Source organism: Pleurodeles waltl, chromosome 1_2 (assembly GCF_031143425.1).
Source record: "Pleurodeles waltl isolate 20211129_DDA chromosome 1_2, aPleWal1.hap1.20221129, whole genome shotgun sequence".
Classification (NCBI taxonomy): domain Eukaryota; kingdom Metazoa; phylum Chordata; class Amphibia; order Caudata; family Salamandridae; genus Pleurodeles; species Pleurodeles waltl.
The window spans coordinates 308215339-308240265 of NC_090437.1; positions in this window are offsets into that span (position 1 = coordinate 308215339).

A 24927-nucleotide genomic window follows, 5' to 3' on the forward strand; every position below is an offset into this window, starting at 1 on the left:
AATGGCTTTGCCCCCCTGCTGCATTACTTCCTTTCTGGTTTCCTATGTATGGCAGATCTGATGGCTACGCAATCACTATCTTCTCTCACCTCTTCTGCTCTATCATCTTCCTCTCTTCTCTCTTTGTCTCTGCTTTTTACTCTCTGCTGTGGAGGTCGTTTGTATGTTTTTTTTTTTATACGTTGGGGGGTCATATTGTTGCGTCTTAGATTATAACGGTGATTTATGGTGTTGATTGCCTCTTAAGTGCGCACGAAGCTGGGAAATTTTCATGCTATTTACTTCACTAGTTGGACATGATTCATGTTTATGACCTTCTCGATGTGTCTGTTTGATGTTGCTCTTTATAAATGCCAAAATAAATTTAAAAATAATTAAAAGGAGCCTGTGCTGTTGGGTGGGTCTAAAAAGGCTGAAAGAAAAGAAAGTACTGTAATAATTTTGCTTCTGATACAAAAGATACTGAAATACATATCTAATTAAATACAGTTATCCTTAAAATAATGCAAACTAAAGCTGCATGTAGGTAAGCAGGGCACTATAACAATGTGTGAAAAAGAGATAAGTTGTATGAGGAATAATTCAGGAGATAAATGGTACATTGAGGCAGACAATAATTCAGGACCAAAAACGCATTACAGATTTCCCAAGTGGACATGAAGGTAAAATGAACACGATTATTTTAATGTTCTGATGGCCACATCCCATGCTGTCCACTTCTTAAGACAAGCCTTTGAGAAATTCAACACATTATTACTTTTGATAACTATGGCATTATGTGAACCAGCCAGGTCACGCTCCATTTCTAAAAGTTATAAGCCACAGTGTTGGACTGTTTGTGAACATATATTTTCATTTTTAGTATGCAGCTTCCACGTTTAGGAAGCTACGTTTCCTTTTAAAAAAATGTATTCCTTAAATTCTTGTTCTTTAGCATGGGGAAAAAAAATACAAGTAAAAAGTGCTGCACCGGCCACATCGTCGCTTGAAAAAGACCAGATCAAATGGCTTTGGCAATGGTGTTTTTGTTATGTTGTGGCCATACACTGAATGGAGAAAAGCAAGGTCTTTGTTAGCTCCAGTGGTAACATCTTCTAAACGTCACATATTAATGAAAAAAATAGCCAAAGTGGGGCATTGCCCCTAATGCCCATATCAGATCCTGAAGTCTCCTATGATTTGTGTCCATTCACCTTGTATCTTGCATGCTCAAATGCCTACAAAATAAGAGAGAACCTCCTGACCTCTTCAATAATGGGCATGAACTGCATCCCACCAGCGACCAAAGCACATGACAGGTGTGAAATAAAACCACCTTACTGAAAGTACAGTGCATAGATCGTATACATCAGTATTTTAATTTAATGAGCACACACCTTTAAAGCATCAGACTATTTTCAGCAATTTAGTGACAGCAATAAGCACAGATAAACGTTCTTCCTGCAGACCTGTTAAGTGAGAAAAGCCCAAGTAAATACAGCACGATCATCTATCAGATTTACAAGCGGTAGTTCATGCTTCAGAAAACCAGTGTTAAATGCCATTGGTGCCTGCAGTATGGTTAAAATAGTCATCCAACTTGAAGATGCTTTAAGCAAAAAGGACTGTACACTATTAGGAGATGAAAAAGCCGTGCAGCTACGTCTCTGAACTATGAACGTGAAAGGGCAGTCACATTTCTGTTGGTTACAATTTGGTGGTCGCATTTCTGCATAACATGAAGAAGCATATTCACTTAAGCGGTGCACTGCAATGCATACAAATAAAATGCATGGTTGGGTATGACGTTTTATGTGAGCTATATATAATCATTATTTGAAGTTATGCACAATGCATTAGAAGTATTAGTTTGCATAATCATTTCATAGTTCAACTATAGGTAACAGAATTAATGTAATCTGAAAGAATACTCAGGTTTTCATTAAGTTGGCGGGGTAAAGGCCACATATATTTTTGGTTAATGTTCAATGTGGAGTTTGCTTTTTGAATGTTTTCTTTTCCGGCTGCAGGTACTAGGATCCAAAGCAAAGTTAATAAGGAGTCCATTGTGCAAGAGAGATAAGAATGCCTGAGATGAGCAGTGCAAGGATAAGAGGAGTTTCTTTGAAGTTGGCAGCTGTAACTCATTGAAATCACTGGGAGTAGAAGGGCACCAAGGTCTGGCGTGCAAGGCTTTTGAAGTTGTAGATCCTAATTAAATTAATTGGAGGTTTTGTTTTTCAAGTGAGAAGTTTCAGAATGTGATGTCATTACCCTTGGAAAAGCAAAGACTTAAAGGGCCAAATTTAAGAAAACTGGCACTTAGCACCCCCCTAACGCCATCATGTATGCGCCATATTTAACATACAGCACACCATGGCAGTAATTAGGGAACTAGCGTAAAACATTTTGACCCTAGTTTGGTGCTTTTCAGGATTAGCATCCAAAATGTTGACGCTAATTCTGCAAAGCACCTAGAGGCCCATTGAAAACAATGGGGGCCTCATTTTAACACCTACTCTGTGCAGGTAGTAAAAATGATGCAAAAACTGGTGCGAAGAAATCTTTTAGATTTCTTTGTGCCATTTTTTCAGCCCCCAAATGGGGGAACACCCCCTTGCATACATTATGCCCGGTGCAGGCATAATGTGGCGCAAGGGTCTACAAAGTGGCGCAATGCAAATGCACCACTTTGTAAATATGGCATGTGAAAAAAGTTACTTTAGTGCTGCCTTAGTGTAATAAAAATGATGATATGGTGGTGCTAAGGTGGCACTAGGGGCTCTTAAATATGCCTCAAAGAGTAGTTTAGTTGGTGAGAAACTCAGACGCTCTCTCTGCCCTTGCTCAGAGCAGACCTTTCTGAGGTACAGACCTCATATTTTCTATGTGGTTTTATGCGACCACCCCTCTTTTGGACAGAGTCTTATATTGAAATTCTGTTGCTAACCTTACTCACATAGGGGGTCATTCCGACTCCCGCCGGCCGCGGTAACCGCAGGGCCGGCGGGAGCCGCCGAATGTCCGCACCGCGGTCAAATGACCGCGGTGCACATTCTGGCTTTCTCGCTGGGCCGGCGGGCGACCGCCAGGAGGCCGCCCGCCGGCCCAGCGGGAAAGCGCCTTCAACGATGAAGCCGGCTCCGAATGGAGCCGGCGGAGTTGAAGGCATGCGACGGGTGCAGTGGCACCCGTCGCGATTTTCAGTGTCTGCAATGCAGACACTGAAAATCTTTGTGGGGCTCTGTTAGGGGGCCCCTGCAGGGGCCCCCAGGAGCCCCACAACACCCGTTCCCGCCAGCCAGGTTCTGGCGGTCAAAACCGCCAGAACCAGGCTGGCAGGAAGGGGGTCGGAATCCCCATGGCGGCGCTGCCTGCAGCGCCGCCATGGAGGATTCTGCAGGCCAGGGGAAAACCGGCGGGAAACCGCCGGTTTCCCTTTTCTGACCGCGGCTTTACCGCCGCGGTCAGAATTGGCCTGGATGCACCGCCAGCCTGTTGGCGGTGCATCCGCGGGCCCCGGTAGACCGACAGGGTCGGAATGACCCCCATAGTCTTTTAGTATTAGGAAAATAGAGGAACTAGATTCAATGGTTAGGCAGGAGAGCTCAATTTCAGGATCCAGACATCAAGTACTTTTTCTTGCTTTTCTGCACTGTTGCAATTGAAGTTTTGGTCTTTTATATGTTGCTTCGATTGAAAATTTTACAACGTCTTAACTCTCCATTGATGATTTTGTATTTTTATACTATGGTTTTGAGACTCACCTATGTAACTTTGAGTCTGTAATAAAGCCAGTTGAAACTTTAATTGGACTCTAAGGTTTAATGTGTGACTATTGAGTTGCACTAAAGTTCAATTTGAATGATTGGGTAAAATTATCTCTTCATCCTTCGGAACAGAAACAAAAAGTCCCATCGGACCCCAAAGGAAAAGATGGGGTCTTAGGCTTCATCAGAAAGTAGCAAACGAGGATGGTTCTCTTTCTGAATTGAGGAGAACTGAAATTAGGCTCCAGAACACTTAGGGCCACATTTGAGAAGGACTGGCGCATCCTTGTGCCACATTAGCATACATTTTTTCGCTACTGTGGCTCAAGGAGGCAAGTTTTGCTGCGCCACATTGACAAAGTGGCGCACTGCGTACATGTCGCCACTTTGCGACCTCTTGTGCTACATTATGCCTGTGTCAGGCATAATGTATGCAAGGGGGGCATTCTGGCGTTAGGAGGGACCCATTGTGATCAATGGGCCTCCTTGCAGTTTGCTACACTAGCGTCAACATTTTTGGTGCTAGTGTAGCAAAGTGCCACTATAGCATAAAATATTTTGATGCTGTTGTCTTAACTACCGCCATGGTAAGCCATATGTTAAAAACACGCAACCATGGTGTCGTTAGGTGCCGGTAAGGGGGTGCTGAAAAAGTGACACATCAGAGCTGATGCATCACTTTTTCATAAATCTGGGCCTTAGTCCCTCAGAGCCCAAGCCCTAGTGTTCATGTCCAGAGTTGGAAATTTGGTGAAGTCACAGAGGATTGAAGAACAGTTGTACTAGCAGCAGAAGAGTGAGTATTAATAGGGTTGCGGAGTGCAGCAGTTTGTGTTTAATTTTCTGTGATTGTGAAACTGGATGGTATTTTGTGGAGGTGTTTGCATGTTGTGTGAGTGTGGTGATTTGTAGAGACGTTGAAATGGTTATTGGGTCCAACGTGACCTAAGATCCTGGGATAGTTTAAAAGTTGTAGAAGGCACTGTCTATATCGCCAGCTGAGTAGTACTGTTAATTGTGAGAAGTTGTCAACAGCATGGTTAATTTAGGGACTTACTTTGTGTGTGTGAGACACAAATTGAGGTACTGGATCTCAATGCGCAGAGAGAAACTGTACTGATTTAGATGTTACCCCGCAGGTTGAGGTCTTATCAGCGGTGATTGTGAACTTTCTTGTTTGATTGTAACTGTTTACTCTTTAGGGAAGCAGACATAGGTTATTGTATTGTATTGTATTTTTGCATGCGTGTGATGTTTCAGAGTGTGTGTAGATTGTAAAGGAGGGGGATCTGCTGCGAGGAATGAGATTTACGTCACAGTGTGCTGTGCTAGTATAGTTTGGTTGGCGTGTTATTGGGTTGCTATTGGTGGAAACATCATAAGGTGCTGTGTTGCAATTGGTGGCTGTGCCGGAGCAAAGGATTGTGGATACAACGTTATTTTAATCAAATTGGAATATTGTGAAAAGTTTAAAACATGCAATGCTTTATAGTTACTCGAAATATGTTTAGAGGAGATGTTCATATTCCTAGTAGGGAGGAAGAAATAGCACCTCCAGAAGGGACTCCAGGTCACTATATGGCAATTAACGTAGGGCTTCATACGTGTTTGGCTTGGCTAATGGTACAAGATCACAGAGAAGGATGCTCCATGAGATTCCCACAATATGGCACATTTAATTTAAGAATTATTAAAAATTTGAGTAGCGTTATCTAAAATGAAGCCACCTCTTAGACCTGCACAATGTGAAACTCTTAGGGGCATATTTATACTCTGTTTGCACCCAATTAGCATCATTTTTTTACTCCAATTCAGTGCAAAACTAACTCCATATTTATACTTTGGCATTAGACCCGTCTAGCGCCAAATTTTTGGAGTTAAAGTCATTTTTTGGAAGTGGAAACCTACCTTGCCTTAATGAGATGCAAGGTAAGTGTTCCCTTGCAAAAAATTACTCTCTGGCCTTAACGCCATATTTATACTCCTGTGCAAAATTGGTGCACGGGAGGGAGGAGGGGTCAAAAAATGTTGCAGAGCTTGCTTTGCCCCATTTTTTAATGCCTGGGTCAGGCAGGCGTTAGGGGACCTGTGGGCCTATTTCCATGGTGAAACACCATGGAATAAGCCCACAGGTGCCCTCCCCAGGCCCCAGGGACCCTCCACCCCACTCCAGAGGGACTGCAGAGGACGGGGGACCCCATCCCAGTTAAGTACAGGTAAGTATTGCATTTTTATTTTTTCAGTGCCATAGGGGCCCCTGAAATGGGCCCCCTACATGGCACTGGGTGCAGTGGCCGTGCCCAGGGGACCCTGGTCCCCTGTGCTGGCCACTGGGGTGGTGGGCATGACTCCTGTCTTTTCTAAGAGAGGAATCAAGTGGTATGGATGGTTTTGTGTCAGAAAATGACTCTAGGTAGGTTAGAGTCTTTTTTTTTTTTTTTACTTTAACCTGCCTAAAGTCATTTTTTGGTGCAAAACCCCATTCTTCCATAGCGCCAGACCCACCCGACTAACGTCATTTTTTTTTACGCTAGCCCACCCTTTGCACTGGCTTGCACCATTCCATAAATACAGGGAGTGCAGAATTATTAGGCAAGTTGTATTTTTGAGGATTAATTTTATTATTGAACAACAACCATGTTCTCAATGAACCCAAAAAACTCATTAATATCAAAGCTGAATATTTTTGGAAGTAGTTTTTAGTTTGTTTTTAGTTTTAGCTATGTTAGGGGGATATCTGTGTGTGCAGGTGACTATTACTGTGCATAATTATTAGGCAACTTAACAAAAAAAAATATATACCCATTTCAATTATTTATTATTACCAGTGAAACCAATATAATATCTCAACATTCACAAATATACATTTCTGACATTCAAAAACAAAACAAAAACAAATCAGTGACCAATATAGCCACCTTTCTTTGCAAGGACACTCAAAAGCCTGCCATCCATGGATTCTGTCAGTGTTTTGATCTGTTCACCATCAACATTGCGTGCAGCAGCAACCACAGCCTCCCAGACACTGTTCAGAGAGGTGTACTGTTTTCCCTCCTTGTAAATCTCACATTTGATGATGGACCACAGGTTCTCAATGGGGTTCAGATCAGGTGAACAAGGAGGCCATGTCATTAGATTTCCTTCTTTTATACCCTTTCTTGCCAGCCACGCTGTGGAGTACTTGGACGCGTGTGATGGAGCATTGTCCTGCATGAAAACCATGTTTTTCTTGAAGGATGCAGACTTCTTCCTGTACCACTGCTTGAAGAAGGTGTCTTCCAGGAACTGGCAGTAGGACTGGGAGTTGAGCTTGACTCCATCCTCAACCCGAAAAGGCCCCACAAGCTCATCTTTGATGATAACAGCCCAAACCAGTACTCCACCTCCACCTTGCTGGCGTCTGAGTCGGACTGGAGCTCTCTGCCCTTTACCAATCCAGCCACGGGCCCATCCATCTGGCCCATCAAGACTCACTCTCATTTCATCAGTCCATAAAACCTTAGAAAAATCAGTCTTGAGATATTTCTTGGCCCAGTCTTGACGTTTCAGCTTGTGTGTCTTGTTCAGTGGTGGTCGTCTTTCAGCCTTTCTTACCTTGGCCATGTCTCTGAGTATTGCACACCTTGTGCTTTTGGGCACTCCAGTGATGTTGCAGCTCTGAAATATGGCCAAACTGGTGGCAAGTGGCATCGTGGCAGCTGCACGCTTGACTTTTCTCAGTTCATGGGCAGTTATTTTGCGCCTTGGTTTTTCCACACGCTTCTTGCGACCGTTGACTATTTTGAATGAAACGCTTGATTGTTCGATGATCACGCTTCAGAAGCTTTGCAATTTTAAGAGTGCTGCATCCCTCTGCAAGATATCTCACTATTTTTGACTTTTCTGAGCCTGTCAAGTCCTTCTTTTGACCCATTTTGCCAAAGGAAAGGAAGTTGCCTAATAATTATGCACACCTGATATAGGGTGTTGATGTCATTAGACCACACCCCTTCTCATTACAGAGATGCACATCACCTAATATGCTTAATTGGTAGTAGGCTTTCGAGCCTATACAGCTTGGAGTAAGACAACATGCATAAAGAGGATGATGTGGTCAAAATACTCATTTGCCTAATAATTCTGCACTCCCTGTATGGTGCCTGGCTGGTGCACAGAAATGGTGTAAGCTGGTGCTAAACGTTTTGGTGCAAAACTGCGTTAGTGCAGTTTTGCACCAAAAAGTATAAATCAGGGCCTTAGAGGCATGTTTATACTCTGTTTGCACCGAATTAGCATCATTTGTTTTACTCTAATTCGGTGCAAAACTAACTCCATATTTATACTTTGGCGCTAGACATGTCTAGCGCCAAAGTTATGGAGTTAAAGTCATTTTTTGGACGTGGAAACCTACCTTGCTTTAATGAGATGCAAGGTAGGCGTTCCCGTGCAAAAAATTACTCTCTGGCCTTAACCCCATATTTATACTCCAGTGCAAAAATGGTGCACAGGAGGGAGGAGGGGGTAAAAAAATGGTGCAAAGCTTGCTTAGCCCCATTTTTCAACACCTGGGTCAGGGCTGGCATTAGGGGACCCGTGGGCCTATTTCCATGGTGAAACACCATGGAATAAGTCCACAGGTGCCCTCCCCAGGCCCAAGGGACACCCCCACCCACACCAGAGGGACTGCGGAGGATGGGGGACCCCATCCCAGGTACATATAGGTATGTATTTGTTTTTAAATGCCATTGGGGGCCCTGAAATTGACCCCCCTACATGGCACTGGGTGCAATGGCCATGCCCAGGGGACCCTCGTCCCCTGTGCTGGCCATTGGAGTGGTGGGCATGACTCCTGTCTTTTCTAAGACAGGACTCATGTGGTATGGATGGTTTTGTGTCAGAAAATTACTCCAGGCAGGTTAGGTTTTTTTTTTTTTACTCTAACCTGCCTAATGTCATTTTTTGGTGCAAAGCCCCCTTCTTCCATACAGCCAGCCCCACCCGAATAACTTAATTTTCTTTACGCTAGCCTACCCTTTGCCCTGGCTTGCACCATTCCATATATATGGTGCCCGGCTAGTGCACAGAAATGGTGAAAGCCAGTGCTAAACTTTTTGGTGCAAAACTGTGTTAGTGCAGTTTTGCACCAAAAAGTATAAATCAGGGCCTTAATACTTGGGAATGTTCTGCTCATGCGAGGGATAAGGAAAAATATTAGGGCAGAGTGAATAAAGGGATGCATACTTATGCAGATGCTAGATAGGATGCCAAGAAGAGAATGTGGAGAACTGACCTGATAGTGATAGAAGGAGTTAGATTGTTCCCACCTTTGACGACAAATGTGGTTGAGAGAGAAGGGGAAAGGAAAAAGACTCGGAAATCAAAAAAGGGGAAACAAAAACATCCTGATGATATAAATATGGACAGCGATGAAGACTCTGAAGATAGTCTTTTGGATTTGTTACTTTCCAAACATCCACTTCCATATAATAAAGTTAGCAGGCACGGTTCCTCCGCTAGGGAGGAGGAGCATCGCCGCCCCACCCTGGACCAGCAGCAGCAGCTGCAAACCTTTTACCAAAAAACGATAATAAACTATGTTTATTATCGTTTTTTGGTAATAGGGGCTGGGCCATAGGCTGTGACGAGCACTGAGGGGGAGGGCACATTAGTCCCCCTCACTGTGCATATATGTTTGGCTAGCCATCTAAGGCCGGCCAAACATACATGCACAGTGTGCTCTCTCCAGCCCGGCATTGTCTTGCCGGGCTTGAGAGAGCAGGCCCAGGCTCCCAGTCAGCCTGGGTGTGACCTGGCTGGTCTGGCTGTACCCAACAAAGCTGAAAGGCAGAGCAGAGTTCCAAATACTTCAGGGGTTAGGGAGTATGTTCTTCTAATTCAAACCCACATTAGCATTCCATGTGGAGCAAGTGCACATACAACTTTGAATGTGTCAGAACCTCGATAGCTACATATCAGAAGATGCCCGCACATAATCCTTTTGCATGGGAATCATCTTTGAATGTGGGTAATGGTGCTCAGGGAAGTGATCCACACCAAAAACTCCTGTGGTGACATGGAGATAGATGATTGGGTACAACTCTCTAATGGGAACACCCCATCTAAGAAGAGTACTAGTTCAGAAGTGACTCAGGGAACGCTTCCATCAACACAGAGTGAGAGGACTTTAAACATAGCAAAGTTGACAATAGAATTGGATACCATGATCGTTGGAAACCTTGGTTTGGAACAGTTAGAAACCTATCAAGAAGATGAGCTTGCATTCATGTGTAGAGACATTATTAAGCGAGCGGGCCAAGCTCATGATGAATTGGCAGAATTGGCTCAAAAATATGCGATAGACTTAAATAAAACCAAGCCTTTGCAAAGGAGCTATCAAGTAAGTTTCAGTGAAAAGGTTGTTGCAGAGATAAGAACTCCAGGATTAAAAAATCATATTAGCAAACTGATTCAGAACATTAGGAAATTGAAGGAATTAGATAAGTGGGAAACCAAATGGACGAAAAAGAAAGAGGTGAAGAAACCTTCAGGTGAACAGCCACCAACTGGAGCATAGGGAGGTGTAACATCCTTCCCTTTGAGAGAAGTGCTTGGTGGTGGATATGTCCATGTGCCATGGAGTCGAAGTGGTCTTGCATCATTTACCAATAATTTATCAAAATTGCACGAGAAACCAGTGGAGTGGTATGACAGGTTGAAAGGTTTGTGAAAATTTCACAGGTGTTGTGGATTGATTTGAACTCATTATTTAATAATGTTGTTCCAAGTGACTTGTGGGCAGAGTGCAAAATAGCTGTTCAATGGTCTGTAAAGAACTGACTAGGAATGTAGTGACTAAGGGTCCTTCAGCGTTGGTGATGAAGAAATATCAGGAGGTCATGACATTCCTGAAAGGGAAGGTGCAACCTCAAGATGTTGATTGGGTCAACATTGATAGAACGACTCAAGAACCAAAGGAGTCGATCCAGCCACACTATGCAAGGCTGTTATAAGGATTTAAGCAAATAGTGGTATGGAGACTTTAGAGGCAAAGAATATGGGACACTTTGTGTTGAGGTACGTGACAGCGTTGAGGCCAGAGATAAGTCTTCTGATTCAGCAGCATTTAATCTGTTGGCAGAATAAGTCCATTGATGAAATTTTGCATTATGCTAAATATTGCAATAAGGAAATAGAAATGAAGCAGAAAAAGCTGAAAGAGAAGCTAATGATTGCCCAAATTAAAGCCGCTCAGAGATCTAGTAAGATGCTCATGGCTGTAAACAATATTGGTGCAATGCAAGATATATATCAACAGCCACAGAATCCAACACAAGGTAGAGGTCAAGGGGTTCCAATAGATCCAAGTACAGGAATGGATGTAAAGAGTCTAAAAAGGTCAACTCCTTGTCACCTCTGCAATAAGCTGAGACACTGGAAGCTGGAATGCTGTTTGAATCCGGCTAATCAGGTCCACAATACAGGATTTGTGCCTTCTCAGAATAACACTTTTAACCGGATGCAGGGTGTCCAAAGATCCAGGAGTCAGAATTTTAATGTGCCCCAAGCTCCGGTGATGTAAGTGCCCAAACCCCGATGCCACAGTAGAATGCTGTTGGATCGCGCCAGAATATAAATCAGGGTATGAGGATGAATGCGAATGGGGTATAAGATAATAATCTGCTTCAAAAGTTTCCTTTGTTTGACACAGGTGAAAGAATTGGCTCCGATCAGTTAGCCTGACAGCACCTGAGAGGGGAAGAAGACTGCATACTTGGTGCAGCCTTAGAGGTAGATCAGAGCGGACCATTCGTAGATAGTGAAGTGAATGGCCATCATGTGTCATTTTTGGTTGACACCGGTGCTACCCGTTCTACTCTGAGAAGAGTAGAAGTCCCAAACCTATCCCTCTTGGGAAAAATTGTCTAAGTTGTTGGTGTGGAAAATGAACAAATGACAGCTGAAGAACTGCCCCAGTTACAGCAAATATAGGATTGTTTGAAGACACACATAAGTTTATAATAATTGATCGCAGTCCAGTGAATCGCTTGAGAAGAGATTTATTGTCAAAACTGAACTGTGTCACATACTGTACTCCAGCAGGAATAGAAGTTGATATCCAGGATGAGGATGCTGTCTTTAAGTTGATGAGAAATGAAACACATTGCACTATATTGACCTTGTTGACAGTTGATTGTTTGCCTCCAGACTTGAAAGAAGCAGTGAGACTTGAAGTGTGGGATTTTTTTCAGGTAAGGATATCAGACTGATCAAAGGTGTAGAACCTGTCCGTATCACTGTTAGACCAAATGCTGAATTTTCGAAAACCCCACCATATAATTTCCCCCCGCCCCCATTTAATAGCTGGAATAATTGCTGTAATTGAATCCATGATACAGCAGGGAATTTTGGAGGAGATTGTGGGAAGTCCTTATAGCTCTCCCATTATGGGCCTTCAGAAACCAAATGGAAAATACTGAATTGTACAGTATCTTAGGAAAATAAACAATATTGTGGTCCCTTGTTGCCCTGTGGTATCAAATCCAGTTGTCATATTGTTTCAGATTTCATCTGAGGCTGAGTGGTTCAATGTCATTGATTTGTGCCAATCCTTCTTTTTGATACCATTGCTTGAGGATAGTCAATTCCTCTATACATTCCAGCTCAGATATCGGGTTTTGGCTTGGTGCCGAGTGCCACAGGAGTATGCTGAGCCACCATCGATTTTCAATGAGATCTTGGTCATGCCATGCAACTCTGTTTTGATTCAATACATTGACGACCTTATGGTGGTATTGAATACTCAAGAAGCTTGTAAACAGGGTACCATTGCCTTATTGAACTATCTGTCTGAGAATGGACATAGAGTATCCCCAACAAAGTTACAATGTTGTCAAAAACAAGTCCAATACCTTGGACACCAAATTGAGAAAGGGGTAAGAAAGGTGTCACAAGAGAGGATTTCAGCAATAATGAAAATGGGACTGCCAACAACACAGAGAGAATTCAGGAAGTGTTTGGGAATGGTGGGCTACTGTCGACAGCGGATACCCAATTTTTCCCTGGTGGTTAAGCTGTTACAGAGGATGACACACAAAGATGTGTCTGATCCTGTGCATTGGGACAATGATTGTCTTGTCGCGTTTCCAGAGCTCAGAGAATGTCTCTGTTGTGCCCCGGCATTAGGAATGCCCAATTATAGCAATTAGTTAGTTATTAGTTTTACTGCCTAGAACTATTTGATAAGCAGCCGACCTACCACAAATGAGCAGATAATATTGGCTGCAGAAAACATGACAATTAAACGTTGTGGGATTTTAAATCCTGCTACTCTGCTGCCAGTAGTGGATCAGGGATTGTGAAGGGGGAGCACAATTGTCTTAATGTCACTGAACTATGTATCAAACTGAGACCAGACATCCAAGATGAACTATTACTTTAATCTGAGTCTCTCCTTTATGGTTGATAGTACATGCTTAAGAAACAGTCACAGAAGTTTGAGAACAGCTTATGCTGTTTGTAGGTTTTCTGGAGTTGTCAAAGCTGCAAGGAATCTTTTCTGCCCAGGTAGCTGAATTGATTGCCCCAAATAGAGCATGCTGGTTCACTGATCAACTGAGAGTGACAATTTTTACTGATAGTCAATAAGGCTCTGATGTCGTTCATGACTTCGGAACACTGTGGTCTCAACAAGATGTTGTGACGTCCCCTCAATCGACGATCCAGAAGGCAAACAAGTGAAAAACCTCCTCAACACACTAGAATTGCCTGAACAAGTCACAGTGGTCAAGTGCCTTGAACATTATCCTGGAGATGGTCATGTGACTTTGGGCAATAGGTATACCAATGAGGTCTGTACCTTTAATGGTGAATTCACAAATGAGGGGATGGATTAATCTAACTTTAACCTCTTCTTGACAATAGCTGATATTTGGGAAGAAGTGAAAAGCCTCCAAGATGAAGTGTCTGAAGAGGAACAGCAAGGTTGGGTCAGGGCAGGTTGTGTTGAGAGAGGCAATGACATTTGGGTTTCATTGGATTGAAGACTAGTATTGCCAAATAGCGTGTTACCTCCTATTGGTAGGCATTTTTATGACCCTGCTCATATTGGTAGGGATGCTATAGCATGAATGTTCAGACAGACATCGTTCAATCCGAAATTCATGTTGATGGCTGAAGCATTGTGTCATTGATGTATTGTGTGTCAACAGAACAATGTTAAGAAAAGGACTGCAGTTACATTCAGTCAAATAGGAAGGTCAGGAGGACCTTTTGACAATATACAGATGGATTTCTTTGAGATGCCTGTGTGCAACGGATTGAGGTATGTTTTGGTTTGGTCTGGGACCTCGTTGGCGTAGACCTTAACAGGTGTTCATAGTGACTACGACAGCCATGAAAGTGTGGAGGTCTTCCCAATTGGATCCACGATTTCCATACTTGCATAATAGAGTGTTCCCTCAATATGACACCACCTCTCTTAGAGGAACCAGTTTTGCAAGACATACAACTGGAATAGGTCAGCCAAGCTTTTGGGGACCAAACAGAGCCAGAAGTAGCCCTCAATCAAGTTGGGGAGGGTCTCGATCAAGTCACGACTGACTCTGAAGCTGAAACAGCAGAGTCTTGTTCTGTGGCGAGTGAGTCAGTTTCAGAATCAGACCCTGGAGAAGGAACGAGTGCTGGGAGAAAGCAAGTGGAACCTAAAGACCATTGCCCCAGAAGACAAGAACATGGAAAAGTTAGTCTGCTTAAAGAGCATGTGCCACCAGCGATTCCTGAGGAAACTGAGAACTCTGATCTGGGCAGAAGCGAAGACGAAGGTGTGGCATTGAGAAAGTCGAAAAGAACAAACGTGCCTAATCATAGGTATTCTTCACCTGATTGGGCCTACTTTGCAAATTACACAGATGAAGAAATCTGGGAATATTAGAGTCAACATACCGGTTTGGCTGAACCTTAATTAACTGAACATTGTGATAGAATTATACCTTGAACTTTCATTGTCATGTATGAGCTTGGTTTGCGTGCACATTAGAGACATTTACATTATTGAGATTGAGAGTTTGTAAGATTCCCTCGGCCCCAGTAGAAGAGAGAGGGTTGTCATTTAGAATAGCATGGCATAGGGCTAGGGAAGTCTCACGAAGGTTTCATATTGTTGATAAACAGCTGCTGATGTTAGGATCCAAAGCAAAGTTAATATGGAGTCCATTGTGCGTGAGAGATAAGAAAGTCTGAAAGGAGCAGCACAAGAATGAGAGGAGTAGCTTGGAAGTTGGCAGCTGTGACTCTTTTGAAATCACTGGGAGCAGAAGTGCACCAAGGTCAGACATGCAAGACTTCTGAAGTTATAGATTCTGATTAAATTAATTGGAGGTTTTGTTTTTCAAAGGAGAAGTTTCAAAATATGATGCCATTACCCTTGGTGAAACAAAGACTTAAAGAGTAGTTTAATTGGTGAGAGAATCAGACACTCTCTATACCGGCACTCAAAATGGACCTTTCTGGGGTACAGACTTCATATTTTCTTTGTGGCTTAATGCCATTGCACCTCTCTTGGACAGAATCTTCTACTGATATTCGGCTGCTAACCTTTCTCAGATAGTCTTTTAGTATTAGGCAAATAGAGGAGCCAGTTAGTTAGGCAGGAGAACTTAATTTCAGAATCCAGACATCAAGTACTTTTCTTGATTTTCTGCATTGTTGCGATTGAAGTTTTGGTGTTTTATATGTTGCTTCAATTTAATATTGTGTGATGCCTTAACTCTCCATAGGTGGTTTTATATCTTCATACTATGGTTTTGAGACACACTTATGTAACTTTGGCTTTGAGTCTGTAATAAAGCCTGTTGAAACCTTAATTGGACTCTGAGGTTTAATGTGTGACTATTGAGTTGCACTGAAAATGACTATGAATGATTGGGCAAAATTGATTGGGTACAATTATCCTTTCACCCTTCGAAACAGAGAAGAAAAGATCCATCAGACTCCAAAGGAAAAGATAAGGCCCCAGGCCTTCCATCAGAGGCATTGGTAGTAGAGTAACACTGAGGTTGACAAATGGGCAACTCAAGTTCAATTCCCAAAGAGGGCCGACATTTTTTTCATAAAAAAAAAAAAGCAATAGAAAGTATGTAGTTTTTGTAAACATCACTGTTTGTAAAAATGGCATCTGTGAAATTTCTTAGAGCTGGACAGTAACTGTGCACGCACACAAGCTTGGTCTGAGAGACAGCAATTGAAGAGTTTAAGTTCACCAAATGTGGGCTACATCTGGAACCGTGTGCAGTAAAAATATAGGTGGCATCAACATTATCCACTAACAAGAAAAACTGCCAATGTCGGTGACTGGGTAAAATATTTGCTTTGGATAACTAGTTAGGAAGACGCAATTCTTACCTGTAAAAGCTTTAAAAAAACAAGTGACTCTGGGAAAGTTAACTCCCAAATACACAGTATTTATTCAACACAAATGTGAGACACCACAAGAAGTAGAAGCTTGCTCGTACTGCTGCCCTTAACAAGCACTGGCAAAGCCAATAGGTTTGGCCTATTTGAAATCTATTGGCTTTGTGAATGTGTTTTTTTTAGACATGATGCACAGCAGCTCACGCTCCTGTATAACATGCAAAAACAATTTACCAAAGCCAATAGATTTCGCATAAGCGAAACCTATTGACTTTTTAAAAGTTTTTAGCCATGTTGCACCTCAGCTTGTGCTGCAGTGTAATGTGTTACTAATATGATAAAATATTAATAATGTGTTATTAATATTGACAAATCCAATAGTAATGTAAGTAATGTATGTAACAAATTGTGTTATTAGTAGTGCAGAACGTGACGTCTGCACTAGTAATAGGTCCATAATTTTTCCTTAGTGAGAACGAAGCACTCCACTGTAGCACTTGACTTTTTAAGGGCAGTGAAGCAGGCCACTGTAAGGAGTACTCAGAGGAGGTGCAGTAGACGACCAATGTATAATTGTGGGCATGAAATAATAACACTCAATAAATTATTGTCCAGGTTGATTTTTTTTCTTTTAAAACAGAAAAGTAAAATTAGTAAGCACACACTACTAAATTGTGGGTATTAACTTAGAAATATATACATGACGTAGATGAAAATATTGTTGGTGACCTTATGACATCCATTTTACTCTGATTGGGTTATAACCTCCAAACTCATTTTGCCCCTACTATGCCATATAGAACAATATGATGCAAGTATTGTTTTGGGGAGATAGTATAAAAAAAGATTATTTATGGCACTCCAGGAGGTTGAGGTATTATAAATAAACTCAACAGCTAAATAGAAGTTTACACGCAGACAAAAAAACTTCACAATTAAATATACTCATTGTAAAAATTACCCTAAAATGTAACATAATATTTATTTGTTTCCGTATTTTGTGATTCATTGGACTTTTATATCCAGAAAATTAGAATAAGGGTCACAACGCAGTCACACGCAGTGCATTTGAAAAAATGTTAAAACGTGCAGGAAAAAATAAACTCTGTGACAGTTATTAAAAAATAAATAGACGCACAAAGGCAGTGGGCCAAAATGCATTAAAAATTAGCAGACCTTAAATCACATGCGTACACAATTACCACAATGAATTTGCACACAATGGATTAATTGAAAAAGCACTTCAGCGATTAATAAACACACACTCCCTTTCTCCACATCTTCTGCGTCATAGGATAATATGCAGAAGAGGAAAGGAAAGCACTGCTATGTTTTACGGTAAATCGTGTTTTTAAAAGGCATTTAATATGCACCGATTAGGAAATGATCACATTACGAACGAAAAGTGGCAATTGAATATGTTTTTTCAAAAACAATTATTGATTTTTAATGCAAAACAAAAAGAGAAAATGTTACCAGCCAGATTACAACAGTCCAGTTTGTTGGCCAGTGTTCAGGAACATAAATGCGAGGCAACCCCTTCGTTACCGAAAAACATTGGCATATTGAGATCTTGGTACAGGTATCATACAATAAATTGTAAGTTTCCTCTATCAAGTATGGTTAAATGGAAATAAAGGTCTACTGTTATCCCTCTAGTGGACTAGATTCTGGTGAATGTTCCTAAACACTGAACTGTACTTAGAGAGAAGATGGCAAGTGTAATAGACCCATTTCCCTGGGTGGGAGACATAAAGACAGAGTAATGTAGGATAGAAGAAAGAGACGGTGAGTGAAATGAGAAGAGACACAAGAAAGGGGGAAGACAGCAACTGAGGGCCTAAATGAAGAAAAGTAGCACTGCGACACTTACCGGCCCCCTAACGCCACCATTTGTGCGCTGTATCTAAGATACAGTACACAATGGCGGTAGTTAGGGAACATGCGTCATCATTTTTGAAGATATTTCAGAGTTTTGCAGGATTAATGTGAAAAATTATGATGCTAATTCTGCAAAGCCCATTGAGGCCCATTGTAAATAATAGTGTGCCTCCATTTAACGTCTGCTCCAAGCAGGTGTTAAAAGTGCCGAAACAAATGACACAAAGAAATCTCAGAGATTTCTTTGTGCCTTTTTTTTGCCCCCCCCCCTAACGGGGGTATGCCCCCTTTGCATACATTATTCCTGGCACAGGCATAATGTAGCACAAAGGGTTACAAAGTGTTGCAATGCATGTATTGCACTACTTTGTAAATTTGGCCGTGTGATTTTGACCTCATTGGGCCACATTGGTATAAAAAAAATGACAGTAATGTGGCGCAAGGAGGCGCTACGGGGTTCCTAAATCCACCCCTGAGTATGTTATATTTAAAGATCACCTCGTAGGCAAGCTTGGGACTAAGAGACCGAGTGGCCCCCAGCAAGCTTCTAAAACAAATGAACTGAGGATAGCCGCTGACAGATATGGTTTAAGTTTGAAGAATGTTGTTTGCACATCAGATGCCGAATGCAGAAAGCAAGCACTGTCCCTTCTTAAAAGTGTTTTGAAGGCTGGCTGGTTCTTCAGGTAAAGAGATGTTATCAAGCGCTGTAATACCGTTGGGCCACACTGAATGGGCTTTTAAGACTGTGAAATGCAGAAGCTCACAAGATGTTAGAGTGATGCCTACATGGTTTCCTAGATACACATTTTTTAGCTCGCTCTATAATGCAAAACCTGATTACGAATATATAATTATGGTTTGGGGGAGATAAGTAATATTTGTAAATAGTATAAAAAACACTTTATTTGTGGCACTTGAGGAAGTTGAGGTAGAGTAAATAATTGCAACAGTTTGCTATAAGTAAACACACAGACAAATAACATGTGAAATTGAATAAATCCATTGTAAGAATCAACCTGAAATGCAAAATGATGTTTATTTGTTATGGTAGTTTTTGACTCATTGGACTTTCGAATCCTTTGAATCGTAACTGTGCCCACAATGAAGTCACATGCATTGCATTTTATAAATGAAAAAACATGTTGGTAAACTTAACAAACTCTGTGAGACAAGAAACGGTTAATTACAAAATAAACACATGCACAAACTGTATTTGAAATCAACAGACCTGAAGTAATGTGTTAACAATCGCAAATTGATAAATGGATGCCGAAACTCGAAAATGCATTCTCATATTCAAAGTCATCTCTATACCATATCCTTGCAACAAATGCCCTTAAGAAGAAAAACAAATGTCCATATAAACACATTGAGACTCAAACATACTATCCCATTTTCTAAGTTGGAATCTCCACAAAATATTTTTGCAACAAAAGTTAGTATAAACAAAACAAACAGTGAGGGGACAAATTAGTGGGAAGATGGGTTAAGCAGAAAGGTAGGAAGGGGTTGGAAATGGGCAGAGTGAGGAGGGAGGAAGGAAGCAAAAAATGAGAATTCAATAACGAGTGGGGGAGGGTTCTAGGAATGATGTGGGAAGAGTGCCAGGGAAGAGAAGAGACAGCCTCAGATGCACTCGTATGAAGTGCTAGATAGCAAATAAAAAAAGTGTCTTCCTAAGTGCATAGGCAGTGGAAAGACTCTGGCCAGTATCGACTGGCCGGTGACCAGAAGCTGTACTTGGACATTGCTCCAGAGCATGAACAGACAAAACATGAAGAGGTGCAAAGTGAAAGCAGACAGCATGCTGACCACTCAGAAGCATGGAAACTAGAGCAACACTGATTTGGGCGAATGGTAAGTAAAGATAAGTAATGGACGGGTTCTAATCCCTTTTTAAGATTTTTCATTTTAAAATGTGAGATTGTACAACACAGTGCAAATTCTGTGCGAGAAAACCCCAAAGAAGAAGGCAACTGAATAGGCAACTGCCTACCAGTAAGTAAGTAGTACCACACTGCTGCATTCCTGTTAATGATAAGAAGAAAGCAACTGGTCAAGTGCCAGTCTACATGACTTGTGTGAATGCTCAACACTGTTGATTAAAAGTCAATTTATAGAAAAAAACTATTTGCAGTAAGTGCTTTTTAGGAAACAGCAAAAACATGATGTGCCCAAAAGACGGTGGCTATTCCTGTAGGATCTAAAGATGCTAACTTAAAGCCAAAACATAATCAAGTTATTCAGCACTGAAAACATGCTCTCCATACCTTAGCTACCTGTGTAGAGAAAGAATAGTTTATTTTGAGTCCTACTGTCATGGCTTAGTTTTCTGAAGTGTACATGAAGGTATGCAGACATTGGCACAAGCAATAGACACATCCACAGAGGAATGTGTGTTATGCTAACGAGGTACTAATAATTCTAAAAGTCATGAAGAAAACACAATAAAAATGTCTAAATGAATTTAGAAATCTCAAGGACAATTTAAAAAGAAAAAAGACACCAAAACAATCAAAATTGGAATGGAGATATGAATTCATAAAGTTTTGAGGCAAAACTGCTTAGAAAGTATAAAGTACCAATCAGAAGACACAGTTTTCTATTACCCGAGACTCAGGCCTGATATAAGGCGTACAGGGATGGAGTGGAGGTCAGTAGGCTAACAAGTCAAAGTTTTTACCTGTTATCTTTGTCTCCCTCTTATATGGCTAAATACTTTCAAGCAGCCTCTATTAACACCACTCCTGCCTTTCCACTGCCAAAGGCCAAGCTATGCCTTGCTAGCCATCAGCGACGGACCAAAATTCAGTCTCTGGAGAATGGATGTGAGATAAAACAGTTTACTGTTAAACAGCACAAAATGCACTGTGTTGAAGCATGGCCACGCCGGCCACCAGACTGGCCTCACAGCTTTAAAGGTCTGGCAGTTGCGGGCCTGCAGACTCAGTCAAATGGGTCCCTGATGCACCACATGGGTCATGAATCCGTTAGCAATGTTTTGTGGCCGCCGGGGCTGAAACTGCATGCTGTCAAATCTGTGGAAGAGCCGGGCAGTGGAAAAGTAACTGGAAACTGGCCCATGCCTCAGAGGATCCAAGGGGACAGGGGAATCGGGTCAGTTCCCTACTGTGCAGGGGAGGTGATGTGTCAATTCTTTCCTCGCAGATGACACAATGCATCAGTTACTTACTGGCAGGGAATGTGATGTGTTGATTCCTTGCACGAAAGGCGATGCATCGATTTCCGGACACACATCCTCATTTCCTTACTGAGGTGCGGGAAATTGACGCCCAGGAACAATGCATGAAAAATACAGACTCACTGAGTAGATGGAATTGCACTCAAACAAGTGCTACATCAATTCTGCAGCCATAAGACCAGTGCTGTCTCAATTCCCCAGCCGCAGGACAATCGCTGCGTCAATGTTTCTGCCACGACACGTCAGTGCATGGATTTATTCCTTCAGGTCTCCGGCATCCACTTCCAAGGGCCCAGAGGCTGCAGCTGCCACCACTTGGAAAGTCTAGACTCTCAGCAAAAGAGCTCAGGCACTGGTAGATGAAGTCTTTGGTGTCCCTGAGACTTCTTAACAGGAGGCAAGCTCAGAATTCAGTCTTGAATTCAAGCCCTTGGAGATCCTTGGAAAGCAGGATATAGAAAGCAGAGTCCAGGCTTCACTCCCAGGACAGAAGCAGCAAGCAGCAGGCCAGCACAGAAAAGCAATAGGCAGAGTGGCAGTCCCTCCTACATCATCCAGCTCTTTTTCCTGGCAGAATGTCCTTGGTCCAGAAGGATTCTAACTTTGTAAGGTCATAGTTCCAGTAATTCTGCCCATTTTTACCTTTGAGGTAGGCAAACTTCAAAGAGAAGTCTTTGTAGTGCACAAGACCCTGCCTTTCTCTGCCAGGGGCCAAGACACACTCCAAGGGGTTGGAAACTGCTTTGTGTAAGGACAGGCACAACTCTATTCATGTGCAAGTGTCAGCTCTTCCCACCACTCTAGTTCAGGAAGACCCATCAGGATATGCAGGTCACACCTCAGCTCCCTTTGTGTACTGTCTAGAGTGAATACCCAAACAGCCCAATTGTCATCCTGACCCAGACGTGTATTAAGCAGATAGGCAGAGGCACAGAATAGTTGAGCAAGAAAATGGTCACTTCCTAAAAGTGGCATTTTCAAGCTTGAAATTCAAAACCTACTTCACCAAAAGTTGTATTTTGAATTACACTTAATAGATATTTCAAGGCAATCTCCATGTTATCCTTTGGGAGCCACAGGCTTTGCAATAGTGAAAAACGAATTTAGCAGTATTTCACTATCAGGACATGTAAAACACAACAGTACATGTCCTACCTTTCAAATACAATGCACCCTCCACATGAGGCTGCCTTAGGCCTACCCTAGGGGTGATTTGCGTGTGGTAAAAGGAAGGTTTGGGCCTGGCAAGTTGGTGCACTTGCCAGGTTGAATTGGCAGTTTAAAACTGCCCACACAGACACTGCAGTGGCAGGTCTGAGACATGTTTGCAGGGCTACTCATGTGGGTGGCACAATCAGTGCTCGGGCCCACTAGTAGCATTTGATTTACAGGCCCTAGGCACACATAGGGCACTTTACCAGGAACTTCCTAGTAAATCAAATATGCCAGTTATGGAGAAACCAATCACCAATATATTTTAGACAGAGAGTATATGCACTTTAGCACTGTTTAGTAGTGGTAAAGTGCCCAGGGTCCTACAACCAACACAAACAGGTCAGAAAATATAGGGGGAAGAAGGCAAAAAGCTTGGGGATAACCCTGCAAAAACAGCCAGGTTCAACAGTGAGAGAGACCTGGATGTGTGAGATTGGTTTCGGCCGGCTGCTGCAGCTGAGACTTTTACAGCCTCCTTCTGGTGTCTCCCCCAGCCTGATAGGCTAGAACGTGGCCCACTGGTTCAGTGCGACCTTGAAGGGGGCCCTGCTCGAAGTGAAGCAGTTGCACATGGTAGAGGGCCACAATAAACTGTTTTAATTCTGCATCTTTCCATTACATCGCGCTCTGACACCAGTGCTTACACCACTTGAGCAACAGGTCAGGTGGCTTTCCCTAACAACTTTGTTCTGTCCTTGCCATTGCGGTTCCTATAAGTGAGGCCTCTACTACTCTTCAGTGACTTTGACGCCACATTCAGCATTATCAAGGATCTATAGCACAGTGGTCTGTAAACTTCTATGCAGGAGATATTTTCTCCAATTGGGTTTCACGGCACCTTACTATATCCATCACAAAGATCGGCTGCATTGACCCATCTCTGATCCCATCACTGTGCAGATTTTCTCTGCCGACAAGGCCCCACCGCTGTGTCATTGCCACCACCCTGAGGTTTTATACCATTACAGAAGTGGAGAAAATGTTTTACTGCTATTGTTTTTGCCATTCATTGGGATTCACTTGGCATGGTTCTGCCAGGTGTGGGTGGGGGGAGGGAGGACCCTTTTCAATGGGTTGTTTCTATGCTTGTTATTGTTTATTTACCTTGACATACCACAACACGTTTATACCATACATGATGCGATTCGGTACATATATGACTTTTGTACATATCTACATGTAAAGTTATACACCCATTCGCTGACGTCCCCTTTCTGTCCTGGAATATCCGAGGCATAGGTAAGCAAGTATTGCAATATCTGCAACGCTATAATGTTATTATCGCTTTCCTACAGGAGACAGATCTATCACCTAGGTCCTCCCGGTTTGTAAGTGCATGAGGCACACACCAATTATTTTCTAGCTGCAGGACGTATTCACAGGGGGTTTGCCTATTGGTTCACAAAAGCATACCCTTTCAGCTGTATGCTACTTATGCCGATGAGTGAGGCTGGTATGTATTGGTAGCATGCCACTTCACAGGACATTGTGTATTACTAGTTAATTTGTACCCCCCTAACACTGATGACCCAGAGTTTTTTCAAGCACTACAGGGCCTAATCGACCACATGTACATGAACTACATTCTATTTGAGTGGCTTAAATATGCTTCTAGACCCCTTATTAGACACCATGGCTCAGAATCCTGCAGGGAAACTGTTGTGGCTGCTTAAGAATGTTGGGTACAGTTTGGAATCTCTGTCATTGAGATTCTAACTGAGTGGTCTCGAGGACGGTCTGCGGAGTGGAGAGATACTGGACGGTTGAGGAAATGGGAGCTGACTCTGCTGTTGGGTTGGTGGTTTTTGAATAAAGCTCTTTACACTAAACTACCGTGTCAGAGCTTAACACTGGCGACGAGGTGACCACCAACCCAGAACCCACGGATTTCTACTCTTCTGTCGCGACGCCATTTCCCCAGGGACTTGCTGCGCTTTTCCTACCTGATCGAACGAAAGTGCCTGTTTTCCTGGTTGAACGGATGGTCTTCTCCGTGTTGTTGGCAGAGTAAGCGTCTCCGGCGACCTCCATAAAATTTTCCCTGTGTCAGCGGCAGCGTGGATGTTTTTCGCGGTCTCCACTAGGTGGGGGTGAGAACACGTTCCAGGAACAATTTCTGTCTGATCTAGACAGTGGATTTGTTTGTGTTTTTATCCTTTCTTGCCGGCTACAGTTTTTTTTAGTTCAGCGCGAGCCTCCAACGGACCCAGCGCGCTCGAGTGGGCACGCACATTTGTTGCTACAGGAGCCTAGCAACGCGGCCCTGGCAACGAGAAGTATACGGAAGGCCTAATAACGCGAGCCTGCATTGCGTGCGCAGCCATAGCAACGCTGCCTAGCAACGCGCTTGCGTCTCAATCGTCCAAGCCAGATTTATATATTATTATTTTTTTCTCCCTCTTCGTTGTGCAGTGCTACATTGTGGAACAGTTTAAAGGGATTTTCTTCTACAGTGGACTTAAGACGCGTTACAAGTTATGGCTACTCCTA